A 21396-nucleotide genomic window follows, 5' to 3' on the forward strand; every position below is an offset into this window, starting at 1 on the left:
ACAAGATGTGCTTCTGTTTGCCCACATATTTTATGATTGATAGCCTCCTGCACTGGCTTTGCCTATCACATTTACCATAAATAGTTTGAATTGGTCCTGGGCCACCAATCCAAGGCACCCTTGCCAGTATCCCGAGGCACCCCAGGGTGCCACGGCACACAGTTTGAGAAACTCTGACATAGCCGGAACGTTAGGCAAGCGTAACTACATGGCCCTTGTAGGAGTGAGACCACAGCCAGAGACACGGAGGGCCTGATTCAGAGATGTACTTTCATAACTATTTTATATAATTAGTTTTTATGGACTTTCACAATCTATATATTCCCTACTACACTACTACACACACACACACACACACACACACACACACACACACTAGGGTTATTTTTTTTTGTTGGAATCCAATTAACCTACCAGTATATTTATGGATTGTGGGAGGAAACCGGAGTACCCGGGGAAAACCCACGCAAGTACGGGGAGAATATACAAAACTCCACACACACACACACACACATACATATATATATATATATATATATATATATATATATATATATATATATATATATATATATATATATATATATATATAATTTCAGTATACCGGTTGTTGGGATCCCAGCGCACAGTATACCGGCGCCGGAATCCCGACAACCGGCATACCGACACCTTTTCTCCCTCTTGGGGGTCCCTGGAGGGAGAATAGATACGCGCACCACCGTGCCCGCAGTGTGGCAAGCGTAGCGAGCCCGCAAGGGGCTCATTTGCGCTCACCCCGCTGTCGGCAAGCCGGCGGTCGGGATCCCGGCGCCGGTATACTAGCCGCCGGCAACTCATACCACACCTATAGCATATATATATATATATATATATATATATATATACACACACACACACACACACACACACACACACACACACACACACACACACATACATACATACATACACACACAGGTTGTACTACTTGCATAAAGAGATAAAAAGACATTTTCAATCAAAAATAAATTAAGATCGCGCTACCTGGAACATTTTACAGAGGGTCTAAGGCAATCTAGAGAATTGGAAAACTTTTGGAGAGGGATCGGTATGAGATCACACTACTTTCGCCACAAGTTCTATTCTCCCACTATGAGTGTTGTGGACACCCATAGAGGGGGAATCACCTACTTCACCGGTATACTGGCGGCGGTATGGTGGCCCTGTCAGGATCCCAGTGGCGGTATTGTGACTGCTGGGATTCCGACTATCTGTATGCTGACTGTATACCTTTGTAGAAAAGGCTAGACCTGGATTTCTCTGTAATAACCTGTACTTGTGCCAACTACACCACATTTCATCACAGCAGATTAGGGGGAATTAGAATAGGACCAACCCAGTGTGCCCAATGTAAGAAATGTGGGTTCCTCCCGCTTTTAAAACCAGTAGCTATTGTAGAAATAGGAATATGACCTATAATGGGTTTGGTCCGGGAGACCAGCAGACAGGATGCTGGCGGTCACAATACCTATGCCGGCATCCCGATCTTTAAAATCCTGACAGGGGCGATGTATGTATGCCCCCCCTGTCCCCTAACCCTAACCTATCAGCATGCCGGCTGTCAGTCTCCTGACCCTGTTAAGGCTCCGGCGTTGGCATTCTGGCAGGTGTCTGTATTCTGACAGCCGGTATCTTAACCTATACCATATCTATCGCTATGCGGGAATGATAATGGTTATAAAAGCAGTAATGTTACATCAGGTGACAAAGATATGTGGAGGCCAAAAACCTTAAAGTACAGATGTGTCCTCATACATTATTGCTGCAGTTACTCCAAACAGCCCCTCCATTGTGACTCATTGGGGGAAATTCAATTGTTTGAAAAATCAGTTGGGGGTCTGTTTTTCACTATCTAATAGACAGGAAAAAACAGACACCCAACCGACTTTTCAAACATTTGAATTCCCCCCATTGTGACAGCCTTTTTCACATCTTTTTTACCCCAAAATGTGCTTTTGTTCATGCAAGTTCCGTTGTGTGGTGTTTGCATACACAGATATACAAGTGTTGCATATCAAATTAATCATCATCATAGGCGCATCGTATTGCAACTAAGGCACATTTTCAGTAAACAGAAGCGAAGACGACAGCCAATGCTAGCAGAATTGCACAGGACCTGGCAGCTCACTCATGCCCGGCTTATCGCGCCACATAGCGTATTGAGGCTAGTTGTACGAGGACACATCTGTTGTGCTCCCACTAAGCTTCTTTTGCAGGGCACCGCACCAGAGCCGGCCCTAACCAATATGATGCCCTAGGCAAGATTTTGGCTGGTGCCCCCTAGCACCGCCGCTAGTTCTGCAGGAGATGCCTGGCATGAGTCAGCTGGCAGCTCTGCTAACGTCGGGCGCCTTTTGTTTATGAAAATGCATCTTATTTACATTACTATGTGGCTAGGCTGCACAAGCAGCTTCTGCTGATTAAAATGATATACAGCATGCCTATATTCTGTGTGCGACTGTGGCTGTATCTGCATACGAAATGCTACATTACAGTGATTTCCAGGAATACACTGCAACGTAGCATTTCGTATGCAGATACAGCCGCAGTCATACACAGAATATAGGCATGCCGCATATCATTTTAATCAGCAGAAGCTGCTGGTGCCCCTAAGCATACCAAATGCCCTAGGCATTTGCCTAGTTTGCCTATGCCTAAGGCCGGCTCTGCACCACACCCTGCCTAATTTAATACTGGTACAATGCACCCTGGCCTAATTTGCCCCACTGACCTCCGGGTGAACCCTCCACTCTTTTACAGCATTGAACTTCAGCTGAATAAGGAGATGGTGACCTCCAGAGTCCAGTCAGCTGTAATTGGATTCTGCAGTTTTTGGTGCTGCCTCCACTAGTGTCTCGTGATAGAAGGGATGGGTTTGCTACTTCCCACTGAGGCAAACCCAGCCTCTAAGTAGCAGAGAACACACCAGTCAGGTACTGACCAGCTCATCTTCCTGGGGACAGACTGACCGGTGATCACTCCACTTGCAGGTATCTAACTCATAGAAGGGGCATGTGGGGTGGTCAAGAGTTTAAATATTACATTTAATATTGTGCTTCACTTTAGTGCCCACTTTTTTAGAATGTGCCACACAGCTGTAGCATAACATCCACAGATCAGCACCTTGCCCTAAAAAATCCTTGAGTGAGCACTAATAACGGGAAAGCACTCTATTTCTTCCAAAGAGGGATGACCACCACTACAAAATACATGCATAATATTGCCTACATGGCACCAAAGTAACCTTGACTGGGAAGGCCACATTTTATATGTCCTTTCCAGAATAATACAATAAAACAGCTTAAACACGTTAACATGATCAATACATTTTGACATTAAAGATATTCCAAACAGATTTCAACACACCTCCTGAGTTGATGAGCAGAAATTGTCAAAACTTCATGTTTTGGGTGCACAAATGGTAGTTCGGGCAAACTAACAGGTAATAATGAGGGTTCCGGAAAAAAAAATTGAATAGCAAAAAAACAACTGAATCACCTTCCTAATGTCACTGAAGTACAATTTTGATATTCCTTATTGTTCCATTAACTTCTATAACGAACGTTCCAGACTCATCATAAAAGCAAAACAGTACACAGGGGTGTAAGTAACTGCTACACACATAGCAACGAGTAATGTACAATGGTCATAAATTGTCTGATAACAAATATGTGTAGCAGAAACTGGATTGTTAAATTATGGGTCCTATGTATCAAAGCTTGGAGAGAGATAAGTACCAACCATTCAGCTCCTAACTGCCTTGTTACATGCGGTGTTTGAATAAATATGAGTTAGGAGCGGATTGGCTGGTACCTTAGCTGTCTTCACGATATCACTTTCCAAGGCTTAGTATATCTGTAACTAGTATAGACTATTTCCCTGCATGAACCATGCCACCCTTTAATTATCCTCCTCCAGTACACAAGTACAGATTTACCTGTCCAAATGACAATCAACCATATGCTTCCAAACGCTGGAAAACAGACAATGCTCGTTCAGACTCATTGGTTAAATCCATTTGAATTAACACTTTTTACCCGAACAACCATTTTTGTCAGTTTCCCAGTATTTGGTAGCAAATTGTTTTATTGTCATTTGCACCAATGCAATATCAGATTTTTGTTCCCACCAGACAGACTGGACTTCTGACTTCAGGATGACACAGACTAGGCCGGACTACATAAATCTGATTTATATGAATCTTTTGTTAATTGTGTAACATGAGAACAGACATCACTAATTAGTCAAGCAATGTAGGAAAACAGGATTTTTATTACCTACCGGTAAATCCTTTTCTCCTAGTCCGTAGGGGATACTGGGAATACATTTAGTACCATGGGGTATAGACGGGTCCACTTGGAGCCATGGGCACTATAGAAGTTTGATAACGTGTGCTGGCTCCTCCCTCTATGCCCCTCCTACCAGACTCAGTCTAGGAAACTGTGCCCAAGGAGACAGACATACTATGAGAGAAAGATATAGATAAGGAAAGTGGTGAGATTTCGAACCAGCACAAGGGGAAAGTCATGCTAACCAAACTTGAAAACCAGAACAGTAACAGCTGAACCAAACAACAACAGTTAAACAAGTAACCGTGCAGGAAGAACGAAGCACCGGGCGGGCAGTTCGCTTTACATATACCTTCAAAGCCCTTACAACATCCAAGGACTTTGAAGTAGCAGAGGTGTCAGTAACAACCGGGACCACAATTGGCTTGTTGATGTGAAATGCCGACACCACCTTAGGAAGGAATTGCTGATGAGTCCTGAGTTCAGCTCTGTCTTCATGGAAAATCAAGTAGTGGCTCTGGTAAGACAACGCCCCAGCTCCGACACGCGCCATGCCGAAGCCAAGGCCAACAGCGTAACGGTCTTCCACGTAAGATACTTTACGTCTACCTCCTGTAATGGTTCAAACCAGTCCGATTGGAGGAATTTCAGAACCAAATTACGATCCCAAGGTGCCGTGGGAGGCACAAAGGGAGGTTGGATGTGAAGAACACCTTTCAAGAACGTCTCAGGGAGAGAAGCCAATTGTTTCTGAGAGAAAATAGACAAGGCCGAAATCCTTAGAAAATAAATGCTGAAAACTCTTCAGGAGCTTCCAGAGATGTGACCAGCTCCTTCAGGCACATTTTCTAAACTGAGTCTGGTAGGAGGGGCATAGAGGGAGGAGCCAGCACACGTTATCAAACTTCTATAGTGCCCATGGCTCCAAGTGGACCCGTCTATACCCCATGGTACTAAATGGATTCCCAGTATCCCCTAGGACGTAAGAGAAATGCAGATAATTTTGCTCGCATGACCAGAATGTCTAATTTGTATACTTATGAGGTGGACGGGGCAAAGAAACCATACACACTACATATAAAACAACGTCATAGAAGGCCTGGGTGTTTACTTACTAAGCCTTGGAGAGAGATAAAGTGGACAGAGATAAAGTACCAGCCTATCAGCTTCTAACTGCTATGTCACATGCTGTGTTTGAAAAGTGACAGTTAAGAGGTGGTTGGCTGGTATTTTATCTCCATCCACTTTATCTCTGTCCAAGGCTTAGTAAATAGATCCTCTGTTTATGCTTCTCTAGGCTGTTTTAGCAGGATGCCGTGTGCTGTCCAATTTTTAAAATGCAAAATGAGCCCTACCCTTTTAGTGGTGTCCTGTTAAAGCAGCCTGTCCTGTGTCTTTCCCATCCGCAGCTCTCAGTGACCCACAGGTGGGAAAAGTTGCAGTGTAGCGATCACCGCCAGGTAAATAGTTGCTGGACGCATGCACACCTTTTCACAGTGAGGGGAGCCCTTGGGGGAAAATCTAGCACCTCCGTAAGTGCTGGGCATGTCCTCAAGAGTGACAACGACTGAGCCGCACTCCCACCTGAACAACCACGCCCACTTTTCAGGAGCGATGCCATCCCCACACCTTAGCCCCTCTGCCCGCATTCTAGCGGGAACACTACTTTTCCATAATATACTGGAAAAATTTAGATGGGCCATTTATTAAAGCCATCAGTTAAGAACGCATTTCCTAACCATAGAATACAATTTTAAAAACACGGAATAATCATCTTCATTTTCAGTACAGAAGGTACGGTATGCAGTCACTATATCACCATTTACAATGTCAACAGCAGAAGTTCAACGCTACTACCAAACAAGGCAGCCATTTTGGGCACACTACATAGGTTACCGAGTGGAATGGATAACGTCTAAAAGAGATGATACAAAATGGGCAGGTTGGGGCCTACTAAAGCTAGGAGCAGGGCCATGACACCCATAGAGGGAGACTATAACCCATGCCCACAGCGCGGAGAGCGCAGTGAGCCCGCAAGGGGCTTTCTATCGCTTGCTCCGCTGCCGGGATACTGGTGGCCAGGATCATGACAGCTGGGATCCTGGCCACCGGTAAAAAGTATATATTCCTTGTCGGGGCAGGTCGCACCATCACAGCACAGATTCAGTAGCTCACCAACGACACATACTCTACCACAGGATAGAGAGTCTTCTTAGAACAGAATGGACTATGCACTCCAATATGTATAATTTTGAACAGCAATGAAGAAACAAGCTCTCCTTTTGCAAAGAAATTAATGATTTGACCAGTGGCTCCAAAGGTGGGGCTGCAGCACAGTAGGGGAGCCACACCTACTGCCAGCGAGTCCTGGACATCAATGTTTGGCAGTATTTTGGGGTGGCAGTTGGTGTGGCTCTCCTATTTGAATTTTGAACTGCGCTACAGCCCCACCTCTGGAACCGCGACTGGAAATGACAAAAGGGTAATGAAAACCCATTTCCTGATCCATCTCAGTGCCGAAACTCCTCAGGTCTTGTTCTTCAGTTTGCATGTTGACAGAAAAGTGCCTTACTGAGGGATACACTAAAAACTGTAATAAAAATTATAAACTAATTACAGGAGTGATCATTCCAATGTCCCCACACTCTCATTATTAATTCAACATAGTATAGAATGGAAGATCTTACAAGTAGGGCCCACTCTCCTATTGTCTCCTCCATGTAATTATGTAACTTCCTAATAATAATAGTACACCAAGCAGAAAATGGAATAATGAAAGGGGTAATTCTAAATTGATACACAATTGAAGTCTGATGTGCCGTTTAAAAATTGTGCACTTTGAGCCTATGGAGATTTTTCAACCTCTCATATATACCTAAACACACATAGACTTTCCGGAAGCATCTCCTAGTAGCAGAGGGTGAGCACCCTGACCTATGCTGAGCAAGCTATCCAGACACACAAGTACAAGATCAAAGTGTATTGCGGAGCACAAAGAGGATGTTTTGTAAAAATGACCCTGAGTATGTGGAGATTATTTTAAAGGTTAAGGCTATAGAATACTGATAGCAGCACACGCATATGGTCCATCCTATGAACACTCTTGAATACTTGCTTCCAATGTAAAAGGAATCAATGATGTCTATTTATCCATGAGTGATAAAACTGTTGTGAATGAGAAAACTCAGCGAGAATGATAAACGGTGCTCCAGCCTGACAGAAGCTGAACACGCCAGCCGATTGGCTGAAGCACCAGTTATCACACGCAACAAGTTTTATCATTCATAGTGAGTATTATCAGTTGTTGATAAATGAGCCCCATAGTTATCCTTTTCATGTGTAGCACTGTTCTGAACAGCATGGTACAATCACAAATAAACTGTTGGAACGCTGACTGAACTACACTAAGAAATTATTTCCTGAAGGAGTTACAAGCTGCATGGCTGTACAACTGAAATCCAGAGCCACGGACCAGTTTAAATGACATTATATTGCACAGGCCAAAACTTCTAAAGAGGACAGATGGAGCCGTTGGCCATAGCAACCAATCTGATTCTAGTACATTTAAAAGGACATACTGATCCAGATGGAATTCACCCAAGGGTTCTCATGGAACTTCACTCCGAACTAGCAAGACCGCTATTTTTGATCTTCAATGTCTCACTTACAACAGGGATGGTTCCCAAAGACTGGCGTATAGCGGAAGTAGTGCCAATATTCAAAAAGGGAAGTAAAGCTGAACCGGTTAATTACAGACCAGTTAGTCTTACATCTATAGTGTGGAAAGTATACTAAGGGACAGTATACAGAAGTTCATTGAAGCCAATAAGGTTATTAATAGGAACCAACATGGATTTGTGAAGGATAGATCCTGTCAAACAAACTTACTAGGCTTTTATGAAACGGTTAGTGTGAACCTTGATCAGGGTAAGGAGGTCGATGTAATCTTTTTAGACTTTGCTAAAGCTTTCAACACAGTACCATACATGAGACTTATCTATAGTTGCAAGAACTAGGGTTAGGGAGCACAATATGCACTTGGGTCAGAAATTGGTTAGATAATAGGGAGCAGCGTGTTGTGGTAAATAGGACTTTTTCAAATTGGACTGAAGTACTAAGTGGTGTGCCACAAGGGTCTGTACTTTGACCACTATTGTTCAACATTTTTATTAACGATCTAGCGGTAGATCTGGAGAGCATGGTGTCAATTTTTGCAGACGATACCAAATTGTGTAAGGTTATAAATACGGAGGGAGATGCTGAGTCTCTTCAGAATGACTTAGTCAAACTGGAAGCATGGGCAGGAAAATGGAGAATGAGCTTCAATATAGACAAGTGTAAGGTAATGCACTTTGGTAGCAAGAACAAAAATAACACCTACATACTAAATGGGGTAAAATTAGGTGATTCTGTACTGGAAAAAGACTTAGGTGTTCACATAGATAGCAAACTAAGCAGCAGTACCCAAAGTAGAATTGTAGCAAAGAAGGCTAACAAGGTATTAGCACGTATAAAGCGGGGAATTGACGCAAGGGATGACAGTGTTATACTCCCATTATATAAATCCCTAGTGAGGCCACATCTTGAACATTGTGCACAATTTTGGGCACCATACAACAAAAAGGACATCCTGGAACTAGAAAAGGCGACCAAACTAATTAAGGGGATGGAGACGCTGGATTACGAGGAAAGGCTTGCAAGGTTTGGCATGTTTACACTGGAAAATAGGAGACTAAGAGAGGACATGATCAACATTTACAAATATATAAGGGAACAGTACACGGAGCTTGCCGGAGATCTGTTTTTGGTAAGATCAACACAGAGGACACGTTGACACCCGCTTAGGTCAGAGGACAGGAGATTTCGCACACAGAGACGTAAAGGTTTCTTCACAGTAAGGACAATACGTGTTTGAAATTCCCTGCCAGAGAGAGCAGTAATAGCGGACTCGGTCAACACTTTTAAGAATGGGCTAGATAAGTACCTATTGGATAAGGATATACAGGGTTATGGTGCGTAGTCACGCACTATAATTAATAATAAAAAAAAAAAAAAAAGAGGAATAAACACAGCGGCCGACATTAGCAAAAGACTAGATTAGTCCTAAATATAATACAGCATACGAGACCACAAATAGGTTGAACTCGATGGACAAATTGTTTTTTTTCAACCTCAAAAACTATGTTACATACTATAAAAATGTTAACTAGAATCTGGTTGGTTGCAACACTTATCCTGGGAAAGATATATAAAACCTTCTTAAGAAGTTAGGTGGAGAAGGTGCTCATAAGAGCCAAGCCACTTCTACCTATTTTATAGAATGATTGGCTTTTATAGACAACTTGTCGACTAGTCCTGTTTAGAAGGTTTGATAGATCTACCCTCCTGGGAGCTGAACATAAAGAATACTAAATGTAATAATTGCCTATAAGAATCAAACAGAAGCAAACGTCAATGTAGTCCAGATTAAGGGTTCTATTCACTAAAACTTGGATGGAAATAAAGTGGATGGAGGTAAAGTACCAGCCAATCAGCTCATAACTGTCATTTTTGAAACACAGCCTGTGACATGGAAGTTAGGAGCCGATTGGCTGGTACTTTATCTCTGTCCAATTTATCTCCATGCAAGGTTTAGTAAATAGACCCCTAAATTCAGTATATGCCAGATTCTGTATGCATTTGAGACATTTACCTCAGGATATAGTCACCCATTAGAACTAGATAGTCCCATTAGGTGTCCAGACACAAATATACGGTAATTGTAGCTGGAAGCAGACAAGGAAAGAGCTCTGTGGAGTACAGGACAGAGAAAGTACATGGGATTTCCCACAATATACACAATGGAATGTGAACAAGAAAGGATTTGATTAATGAACGGAATTTCATGCATATATGACACTCGCATGTGCCCAGGGTTTGATTCTGATTTGGAAGTAAAGCAAACAAAAAGCCAGTAATTTTTTATCTGGAACAAACCATGTTGCAATGCAAGGAGAGAAAATACATTTATTTATTTTATCTGTGCAGAGTAAATACACACGGCTTTAAAAACCAAGAAACGTTAAACTAGGTACACACTATACAATTATTGGGCCAATTTGGCAATAATCAGAAGAACCACCAAAGTTATTGTATAGAGTGTATGAATAATTGTTTCTGCGTTATTTCTGAAAAATCTTGCCCACACACGCGAATGATCGATTTTCCGATCTGTCGTCCCAAACCAAAAATCTGGGCCACAGTCTCCCGATATCGACCAGTGTGTGCATTCTAAATAATCTGCCCATATTTCCTTTGTTTACCTGTCACTATGTTATCTGCCTTGTCGGTGGGCATATGCAAAGCAGTGTGATGTGGAAGAAAATTGGCCTACAATTTCCTGAAATCAGCCGATTGTCGGGCCAACCAAAAAAATAAGATTTTAAACCTACCGGTAAATCTTTTTCTCGTAGTCCGTAGAGGATGCTGGGGACTCCGTAAGGACCATGGGGATAGACGGGCTCCGCAGGAGACATGGGCACTTTAAGAAAGACTTTAGGTATGGGTGTGCACTGGCTCCTCCCTCTATGCCCCTCCTCCAGACCTCAGTTAGAAAAACTGTGCCCAGAGGAGACGGACAGTACGAGGAAAGGATTTTTGTTAAACCAAGGGCAAGATTCATACCAGCCACACCAATCACACCGTATAACTTTTGTATATACTAACCAGTTAACAGTATGAAAACAACTTAGCATCAGTCCAAAACCGATGAAAACTATAACATAACCCTTATGTAAGCAAAACTATATACAAGTCTTGCAGAAATAGTCCGCACTTGGGACGGGCGCCCAGCATTCTCTACGGACTACGAGAAAAAGATTTACCGGTAGGTTTAAAATCTTATTTTCTCTTACATCCTAGAGGATGCTGGGGACTCCGTAAGGACCATGGGGATTATACCAAAGCTCCCAAACGGGCGGGAGAGTGCGGATGACTCTGCAGCACCAATTGAGCAAACAGGAGGTCCTCCTCAGCCAGGGTATCAAACTTATAGAACTTTGCAAAGGTGTTTGAACCCGACCAAGTAGCAGCTCGGCATAGTTGTAGTGCCGAGACTCCTCGGGCAGCCGCCCAAGACGAGCCCACCTTCCTGGTGGAATGGGCCCTGACCAATTTAGGTAACGGCAATCCAGCCGTAGAATGTGCCTGCTGAATCGTGTTACAGATCCAGCGAGCAATAGTCTGCTTAGACGCAGGAGCACCAAGCTTGTTGGCAGCATAAAGGATAAACAGAGCCTCTATTTTCCTAACACGAGCCGTTCTGGCCACGTAAATTTCCAAAGCCCTGACTACATCCAGGGACTCTGAATCCTCCAAGTCTCGCGTAGCCACAGGCACCACAATGGGTTGGTTCATATGAAAAGATGACACCACCTTAGGCAAGAACTGAGGACTGGTCCGCAATTCTGCTCTATCCATATGGAAAACCAGATAGGGGCTTTTATGAGACAAAGCCGCCAATTCCGACACTCACCTAGCCGAAGCCAAGGCTAGTAACATGACCACCTTCCAAGTGAGATATTTTAACTCCACCGTTTGAAGTGGTTCAAACCAGTGTGACTTAAGGAAACTCAACACCACGTTAAGGTCCCAAGGCGCCACCAGAGGTATAAAGGGAGGCTGAATATGAAGCACTCCCTTCACAAACATTTGTACTTCAGGAAGAGAAGCCAATTATTTTTGAAAGAAAATGGATAAGGCCGAAATCTGAACCTTAATGGAGCCTAATTTTAGGCCCAAATTCACTCCAGTCTGTAGGAAGTGAAGGAGACGGCCCAGATGGAATTCCTCCGTAGGAGCATTCCTGCCCTCACACCAAGAAACATATTTTCGCCATATACGGTGATAATGTTTAGCTGTCACGTCTTTCCTGGCCTTTATCAGCGTAGGAATGACCTCAACCGGAATGCCTTTTTCCGCTAGGATCCTGCGTTCAACCACCATGCCATCAAACGCAGCCGCGGTAAGTCTTGGAACAGACAGGGCCTCTGTTGCAACAGGTCCTCCCTGAGAGGAAGAGGCCACGGATCTTCTGTGAGCAATTCCAGTAGATCCGGATACCAGGTCCTTCGTGGCCAATCTGGAACAATGAGAATTGTTCTCACTCCTCTTTTTCTTATTATTCTCAACACCTTGGGTATGAGAGGAAGAGGAGGAAACACATAGACCGACTGAAACACCCACGGTGTCACTAGGGCGTCTACAGCTACCGCCTGAGGGTCTTTTGATCTGGGCAATACCTCTGTAGCTTTTTGTTGAGGCGGGACGCCATCATGTCTATCTGGGGCAATCCCCATCAACTTGCAATCTGCGCGAAGACTTCCTGATGAAGTCCCCACTCTCCTGGATGCAGGTCGTGTCTGCTGAGGAAGTCTGCTTCCCAGTTGTCCACTCCCGGAATGAACACCGCTGACAGTGCGCTTACATGATTTTCCGCCCAGCGAAGAATCCTGGTGGCTTCCGCCATTGCTCCTCTGCTCCTTGTGCCGCCTTGGCGGTTTACATGAGCCACTGCGGTGATGTTGTCTGACTGGATCAGAACTGGTTGGTCGCGAAGTAAGGTCTCCGTGAATGTGCACGGACTGAGCTGCATCTTCAGATGCTGCAATACCACTTGATGCAACTTTAGACACCACCAGGATCTTGCACCAGCCCTATGGTAAGGGCAGATTCCCCGCCTGAGCACTACCTTCAATGTAAGCACCTGTGTATGCAACCAGTACACTGGCACTCCCATACCTTGCCCATAGGACAGTGCATCTGAATAGGCACCTCCCAGATACAAGCTCGACGTATCAAATACATTTTTGATTACGTGTCTCAATTGCTACTATGCCTCCGTGTGTATGAACAGAGGGCCTGATTCAGAGAATATTGCACAGCTGCAAGGCAAAGGCTGTGTAATACCGTAAGCTAATATGCTAATGCTGCAGGAGGCGTCTAGTGTAAATAGACACCGCCTGCCTGATTCCGTGAAATGCTGTTGTGTCTCAAGACGCACAATCAGATCACTCTGTGTGACCATCAATCATATGTGTAACCTGCAGGTTACTCAGATTTCCATCTCATGGTGGTCATTCCGAGTTGATCGCTCGCTATCAGTTTTTAGCAGCCGTGCAAACGCTATGCCGCCGTCCACTGGGAGTGTATTTTAGCTTAGCAGAAGTGCGAACGTTTGTAATGCAGAGCAGAGTGGCTACAAAATAATTTTGTGCAGTTTCAGAGTAGCTTCAAACCTACTCAGCACTTCAGACCATTCAGTTCCTGATTTGATGTCACAAACACGCCCTGCGTTCACCCAGCCACGCCTGCGTTTTTCCTGGCACGCCTGCGTTTTTTCGACCATTCCCTGAAAACGGTCAGTTGACACCCAGAAATGCCCCCTTCCTGTCAATCACTCTGCGGCAACCAGTGCGACTGAAAAGCATTGCTAGACCCTGTGTGAAACTACATTGTTCGTTGTAATAGTACGTTGTGCGTGCGATTTGCGCCACATGCGCAAAGGTGCCTTTTTTTGCCTCATAGCTGCACAGCGAACGAATGCAGCTAGCGAACAACTCGGAATGACCACCCATGTCCGCAGCGGGGATCAATAAATTTGCATCGCCAGACGTAGACACTGACTTTAGCACTCCCACAAAATGGAGGAAACACACCTCCACCTTGAGGAATAGACCCGGTCGCTGCCCCTTCCCTGACCCCAATTGCCCTCACCCTTCCAATAAGGCTGGGGCTTAGGGGGCACTGGGTGCGAGGACGCTGGACCTGTTCTGTACATACGCAGTGTCTCTATCATCAGACTTGCATGCGCCGTAAGAGTTTTAAAGGTTTTTCACGTACGCGCAACAGCAGAAAACACTCAACTCCATGAACATTGGTATTACATGTCACTCAGAAACAGGCCAAGATTTGGATGCAAACATTCAGATGCACCCAGGGAATTAAACTGCACTTTGCTACTTACATATACAGTAGTCCACAAACAGGACATGCAAGCTCCTCTTTCCATCCCTGCACAAAACAGGAGCAGATGCACCAGAATATGACAGGAGGTGTGGTTTCACTGGGAGTACAAAATAATGGCGGAAAAAGAACAGTACACAATTCATACACAGTAATACATGTAAAGTGTAGATAATAACAGCTGTACCCAAGCCACATGGAGCCTGTTATAAGCAAATTAAACAAGACACTTCTGTTTTAGCTTTAATTCGTATTATCAGAAAACCCCTTCCCAAACATAATAGGAATCATGCTTTATAATACATATAAAAAAAAAAAAAGGAACGTTCAGTACACTGTAACCCTATTAGATTGCAGCAGCAATTATACTATATTTACATAATTGCAGTGGCTGCCATTAGCTTGCAACTTGTACCAGGGGTTAGAATACTAGTGAGCAGTACTCAGAAGGTGGAATGACATTCGCCAGCCTGCCCTTGATACACAAATGTACATAATTTAATGTCATTAAGGGGCAAATTCATTCCCGCTAACGGGCCTGTCACATTAGCGGAACTATGAATTGTGTAATGGACCCATTCATTATTAGGGGCCTGAAGGGACTGTAGAATACTGAACAAACTCAGAGTTTGCCTGTGGAATTCTACGCCAACTTCCCGGGGCCCAGCTCCTACCTACGGGAAGGAGATCCAGGTTGTGAAGAGGGATTCAGTTAGATCCTTTTGCAACCTCAGGTCACGCATGCGCAGACCTGGCAGTGGTATTAATACTTCTTCAGTAGCAGTGTTAAGGTGCCAATACACTAATGCGATTTTGCCCGATTTCATCCGATTTTCGACGCATCGGGCCGAGAAATCGGATTAAAAGTGGCTATAAGTGGTTATTATAAATTGTAGATCAATCCGATCTGATGCGATTCGTGATCATCAGATCGGATCCTGTAGATCGCAGAGACTGCACTACAGATTTGTGGAGGCAGCGGGTTCTGGCAGCCTTGGCTGGGATCGCATACGATACATCATATGCCAAAGGACTGCATATGATGTATCATATGCGATCCTGCCGCCCGGGAAGCTGCCAGTCAGTTCAAGGGCAACATATACGACTTCTCCTCTCAGAGAAGTCGCACTAGTGTATGGCCACCTTTAGAGATTGTGGGGACAAGTGATTTTCGAATCCGCTGTCCCTGCACCAAGGCAATATTGTATATCCATTGCTACACCTAGCAGCAAATTGTATACTAAACCGCCCATTGGCCTCTTATAATGAATAGGCCCCTAGTTTACAATGTAACAGAATCATAATACGCCATGGTCTATATAACACACATAAGGTGATAGGCTGTGTCTCTCCAGCATTGTAGAACAATTAGTACCAGCCTGCCCTGTCAGTCACAGGATCTCCAGTCATCATGTGCCTCTAGCTGTTGTGAAATCATTACGTTCTAGTTCACACTGCCAGCTTGGTGTGCTGGCACCTGTAGTTTCCCAGCAGCTGGCAAGCCACAGGTTACTCAAACCTGCACTTGACAAGAATGAAATGTAGCAGTGGATTTATAGACAGCCATGACCTTGGTTGGGGGGAATGTATTATTTTATTTACAAGCAAACTAGTGATGTGTCCTCCACAGTCCTACTCATGTTTATAAAGTAATACACACAGCAAACTCTTCTGCTACTATTATATAACAAACCTTGGTAAAAGGATACCACAACTGCTCTTCCACATACTGAACAGTACTTCATACCAGAGCAGCTTGGCACTCCCACAGTCACACACACAAACAGTTGCCCCCATATAACCTTTTGTTCTGAGCTGCTGAGACCCCCACTACTCACCAGTGAGGCTGCTGTGCATAGTGCGGAAGCTCTCCCCTGCCCGGGACGCGATAGGAAGAGCAGATATATAATAGGAGTGACTATGTAGCTATTATGCAGCTACTAAGTGACTGTAGATTTCTGTCTGTCAGAGCAGGAAAGGAAATAGAAACTGTCCGGGTCCCACCCTCTGACGCTGCAGATACACCTCTTTTGCACACGCTGCCACAGGAGGAGAGAGAGATCACCCCTAGCTCCAAAACTTTCCTAACACTGTAGTGACTGCACATCTGCCCCTAAGCCTACTGGCTTGTACTGCAGCTCCAACATTGCTGGCGACGAGATTCTATTCCAAGTAAACACATGAACAAAATATTCACCTGCTTTCTACATTAATGTGAATAGCAATGTTATAGGATAGAATCCCTTTCTGAAAAGTCAGGACATGAAATGTAACTGCATTTACCACCAGACCTGTTGCCTTTATAAAGCGCTAGCTGCAGACGTCTGAATATCATTTCCAAAATTATTTGCTCCCTAATCACATTCATTGGAACGTGGGAACAAGTTTAAATGTGTCTCTACATTATTATATAACACCTAAGCTCTTACTGGGACCGCTACAGTCTGTCTCTCCCCAATGACTCCATGCTGCATTCACAACTCTCCCACACCATCCCAAAAGCCCTGTATCCCCTCACCAAGCCACTCTTACACTGGCAAGAGACTCACCTGCGCTGCACCAGTGCTGTAACTAGGCATTTTAGCGCTGTGTGCAAGAAATGGCATTGGCGCCCCCCCCTCCATGCAAGATAGGGGCAGTGCGCGCTGTTGGTGCGCAAAAAATATATAGGGGCATGGCTTCATGGGGAAGGGGCGTGGCCACAAAATAATACCAATTCATACTACGTACAGTAGTCTCCATTATCAAATTACGCTGCACAGTTGCGCCACTACACCAGGTAGAGCCCCTTTTACACATTACGGCAGACAGCGTACCCCTTTTTACACATTACGGCAGACAGCGTCCCCCTTTCTCTGACGTCCTAGTGGATGCTGGGAACTCCGTAAGGACCATGGGGAATAGCGGCTCCGCAGGAGACTGGGCACAAAAGAAAAGCTTTAGGACTACCTGGTGTGCACTGGCTCCTCCCCCTATGACCCTCCTCCAAGCCTCAGTTAGATTTTTGTGCCCGACCGAGCTGGGTGCAATCTAGGGGGCTCTCCTGAGCTTCTTAGGAAAAGTTAGTTTTAGGTTTTTATTTTTATTTTCAGTGAGACCTGCTGGCAACAGGCTCACTGCATCGAGGGACTAAGGGGAGAAGAAGCGAACCTGCCTGCTTGCAGCCAGCTTGGGCTTCTTAGGCTACTGGACACCATTAGCTCCAGAGGGACTGAACACAGGCCCAGCCTCGGAGTCCGGTCCCAGAGCCGCGCCGCCGGCCCCCTTACAGAGCCAGAAGCAAGAAGAAGTCCAGAAAATCGGCGGCAGAAGACATCAGTCTTCACCAAGGTAGCGCACAGCACTGCAGCTGTGCGCCATTGCTCCTCATGCACACCACACGCTCCGGTCATTGATGGGTGCAGGGCGCTGGGGGGGGGCGCCCTGAGCAGCAATATGAACACCTTGGCTGGCTAAAATACATCACATATAACCCCCAGGGCTATGTGGATGTATATTAACCCCTGCCAGATTCCTGAAAAAAGCGGGAGAAAAGTCCGCCGAGAAGGGGGCGGAACCTATCTCCTCAGCACACTGGCGCCATTTTCCCTCACAGCTCCGCTGGAAGGACGTCTCCCTGACTCTCCCCTGCAGTCCTGCACTACAGAAAAGGGTAAAACAAGAGGGGGGGGGGGCACTAATTAGGCGCAGTATAATATAAACAGCAGCTATAAGGGGAAAAACACTCTGTATAGTGTTATCCCAACATATATATAGCGCTCTGGTGTGTGCTGGCATACTCTCCCTCTGTCTCCCCAAAGGGCTAGTGGGGTCCTGTCCTCTATCAGAGCATTCCCTGTGTGTGTGCTGTGTGTCGGTACGACTGTGTCGACATGTATGAGGAGGAAAATGATGTGGAGGCGGAGCAATTGCCTATAATGGAGATGTCACCCCCTAGGGAGTCGACACCTGAGTGGATGGGCTTATGGAAGGATTTACGTGAAAGTGTCAGCTCTTTACAAAAGACGGTTGATGACATGAGACAGCTGGCTACCCAGCTTGTGCCTGTCCAGGCGTCTCAAAGACCATCAGGGGCTCTAAAACGCCCGCTACCTCAGATGGCAGATACAGTTGCCGACACGGATACTGACTCCAGTGTCGACGATGAAGAGACGAATGTGACTTCCAGTAGGGCCACACGTTACATGATTGAGGCAATGAAAAATGTTTTACACATTTCTGATAGTACAAGTACCACTAAAAAGGGTATTATGTTTGGTGAGAAAAAAAAAAAACTACCTGTAGTTTTTCCTGCATCTGAGGAATTAAATGAAGTGTGTGATGAAGCGTGGGTTTCTCCCGATAAAAAACTGATAATTCCTAAAAGGTTATTGGCATCATACCCCTTCCCGCCAGAGGATAGGGCACGTTGGGAAACACCCCCTAGGGTGGATAAAGCGCTCACACGCTTGTCTAAACAGGTGGCACTACCGTCTCCTGATACGGCCGCCCTTAAGGAACCTGCTGACAGAAAGCAGGAGAATATCCTAAAATGTATATACACTCACACGGGTGTTATACTGCGACCAGCAATCGCCTCAGCCTGGATGTGCAGTGCTGGGGTGGCTTGGTCGGATTCCCTGACTGAAAATATTGATACCCTGGATAGGGACAGTATATTACTGACTATAGAGCATTTAAAAGATGCATTTTTATATATGCGTGATGCACAGAGGGATATTTGCCGACTGGCATCAAGAGTAAGTGCGCTGTCCATATCTGCCAGAAGAGGGTTATGGACGCGGCAGTGGTCAGGTGATGCTGATTCCAAAAGGCATATGGAAGTATTGCCTTATAAAGGGGAGGAGTTATTTGGGGTAGGTCTATCGGACCTAGTGTCCACGGCAACTGCTGGGAAATCCACATTTTTACCCCAGGTAGCCTCTCAACATAAGAAGACGCCGTATTATCAGGCGCAGTCCTTTCGGCCCCATAAGGGCAGGCGGGCAAAAGGCTCCTCATTTCTGCCCCGTGGCAGAGGGAGAGGAAAAAGGCTGCAGCAAACAGCCAGTTCCCAGGAACAGAAGCCCTCTCCCGCTTCTGCCAAGTCCTCAGCATGACGCTGGGGCTCTACAAGCGGACTCAGGCACGGTGGGGGCCCGTCTCAAGAATTTCAGCGCGCAGTGGGCTCACTCACTAGTGGACCCCTGGATCCTTCAGGTGATATCTCAGGGGTACAAATTGGAATTCGAGACGTCTCCCCCCCGCCGTTTCCTAAAGTCTGCCTTACCGACGTCTCCCTCCGACAGGGAGGCGGTATTGGAAGCCATTCACAAGCTGTATTCTCAGCAGGTGATAATCAAGGTACCCCTCCTGCAACAGGGAAAGGGGTATTATTCCACGCTGTTTGTGGTACCGAAGCCGGATGGCTCGGTGAGACCTATTTTAAATCTAAAATCTTTGAACACTTACATACAGAGGTTCAAATTCAAGATGGAGTCACTCAGAGCGGTGATCGCGAACCTGGAAGAAGGGGATTATATGGTGTCTCTGGACATCAAGGATGCTTACCTCCATGTCCCAATTTACCCTTCTCACCAAGGGTACCTCAGGTTTGTGGTACAGAACTGCCACTATCAGTTTCAGACGCTGCCGTTTGGATTGTTCACGGCGCCCCGGGTCTTTACCAAAGTAATGGCCGAAATGATGATACTCCTTCGAAGGAAAGGAGTTTTAATTATCCCTTACTTGGACGATCTCCTGATAAGGGCAAGATCCGAGGAACAGTTGGTAGTCGGAGTAGCACTATCTCAAGTAGTGCTGCGGCAGCACGGTTGGATTCTCAATATCCCAAAATCGCAGCTGATCCCGACGACACGTCTTCTATTCCTAGGGATGATCCTGGACACAGTCCAGAAAAAGGTGTTTCTCCCGGAAGAGAAAGCCAGAGAGTTATCCGAGCTAGTCAGAAACCTCCTAAAACCAGGCCAAGTATCAGTGCATCAATGCACAAGGGTCCTGGGAAAAATGGTGGCTTCCTACGAAGCAATCCCATTCGGCAGATTCCACGCAAGAACATTCCAGTGGGACCTGCTGGACAAATGGTCCGGATCGCATCTTCAGATGCATCGGCGGATAACCCTGTCCCCAAGGACAAGGGTGTCTCTCCTGTGGTGGTTGCAGAGTGCTCATCTTCTAGAGGGCCGCAGATTCGGCATTCAGGACTGGGTCCTGGTGACCACAGATGCCAGCCTGCGAGGCTGGGGAGCAGTCACACAGGGAAGAAACTTCCAGGGCTTGTGGTCAAGCCTGGAGACATCACTTCACATAAATATCCTGGAGTTAAGAGCCATTTACAATGCTCTGAGCCAAGCAAGACCTCTGCTTCAAGGTCAGCCGGTGCTGATCCAGTCGGACAACATCACGGCAGTCGCCCACGTAAACAGACAGGGCGGCACAAGAAGCAGGAGGGCAATGGCAGAAGCTGCAAGGATTCTTTGCTGGGCGGAAAATCATGTGATAGCACTGTCAGCAGTGTTCATTCCGGGAGTGGACAACTGGGAAGCAGACTTCCTCAGCAGGCACGACCTCCACCCGGGAGAGTGGGGACTTCACCCGGAAGTCTTCCACATGATTGTAAACCGTTGGGAAAAACCAAAGGTGGACATGTTGGCGTCCCGCCTCAACAAAAAACTGGACAGGTATTGCGCCAGGTCAAGGGACCCTCAAGCAATAGCGGTGGACGCTCTGGTAACACCGTGGGTGTACCAGTCAGTGTATGTGTTCCCTCCTCTGCCTCTCATACCCAAGGTGCTGAGGATTATACGGCGGGGAGGAGTAAGAACTATTCTCGTGGCTCCGGATTGGCCAAGAAGGACTTGGTACCCGGAACTTCAAGAAATGCTCACAGAGGACCCGTGGCCTCTACCTCTGAGAAGGGACCTGCTCCAGCAGGGACCCTGTCTGTTCCAAGACTTACAGCGGCTGCGTTTGACGGCATGGCGGTTGAACGCCGGATCCTAAAGGAAAAAGGCATTCCAGACGAAGTCATCCCATACTTTGATAAAAGCCAGAAAGGATGTAACCG

The 21396-nt window shown here is 45.8% G+C and overlaps 1 protein-coding gene across 2 annotated transcripts in view; it reads right to left on the bottom strand.

Moving 5' to 3' along the window:
• Positions 1 to 21396, bottom strand: part of TANK (TRAF family member associated NFKB activator) — a 164538-nt gene that overhangs the window by 74467 nt on the left and 68675 nt on the right. Inside the window, exon 1 of one of the 2 annotated variants that reach the window (XM_063933642.1) lies at positions 16169 to 16333. The exons of the other annotated variant lie outside the window; for it this stretch is intronic. The gene's annotated coding sequence lies outside the window, so the exon portion shown is untranslated. Of the gene's footprint in view, positions 1 to 16168; positions 16334 to 21396 lie in introns of those variants that run through there. 2 annotated transcript variants of the gene reach the window in all.

This window comes from Pseudophryne corroboree, chromosome 7 (assembly GCF_028390025.1).
Source record: "Pseudophryne corroboree isolate aPseCor3 chromosome 7, aPseCor3.hap2, whole genome shotgun sequence".
Lineage (NCBI taxonomy): Eukaryota > Metazoa > Chordata > Amphibia > Anura > Myobatrachidae > Pseudophryne > Pseudophryne corroboree.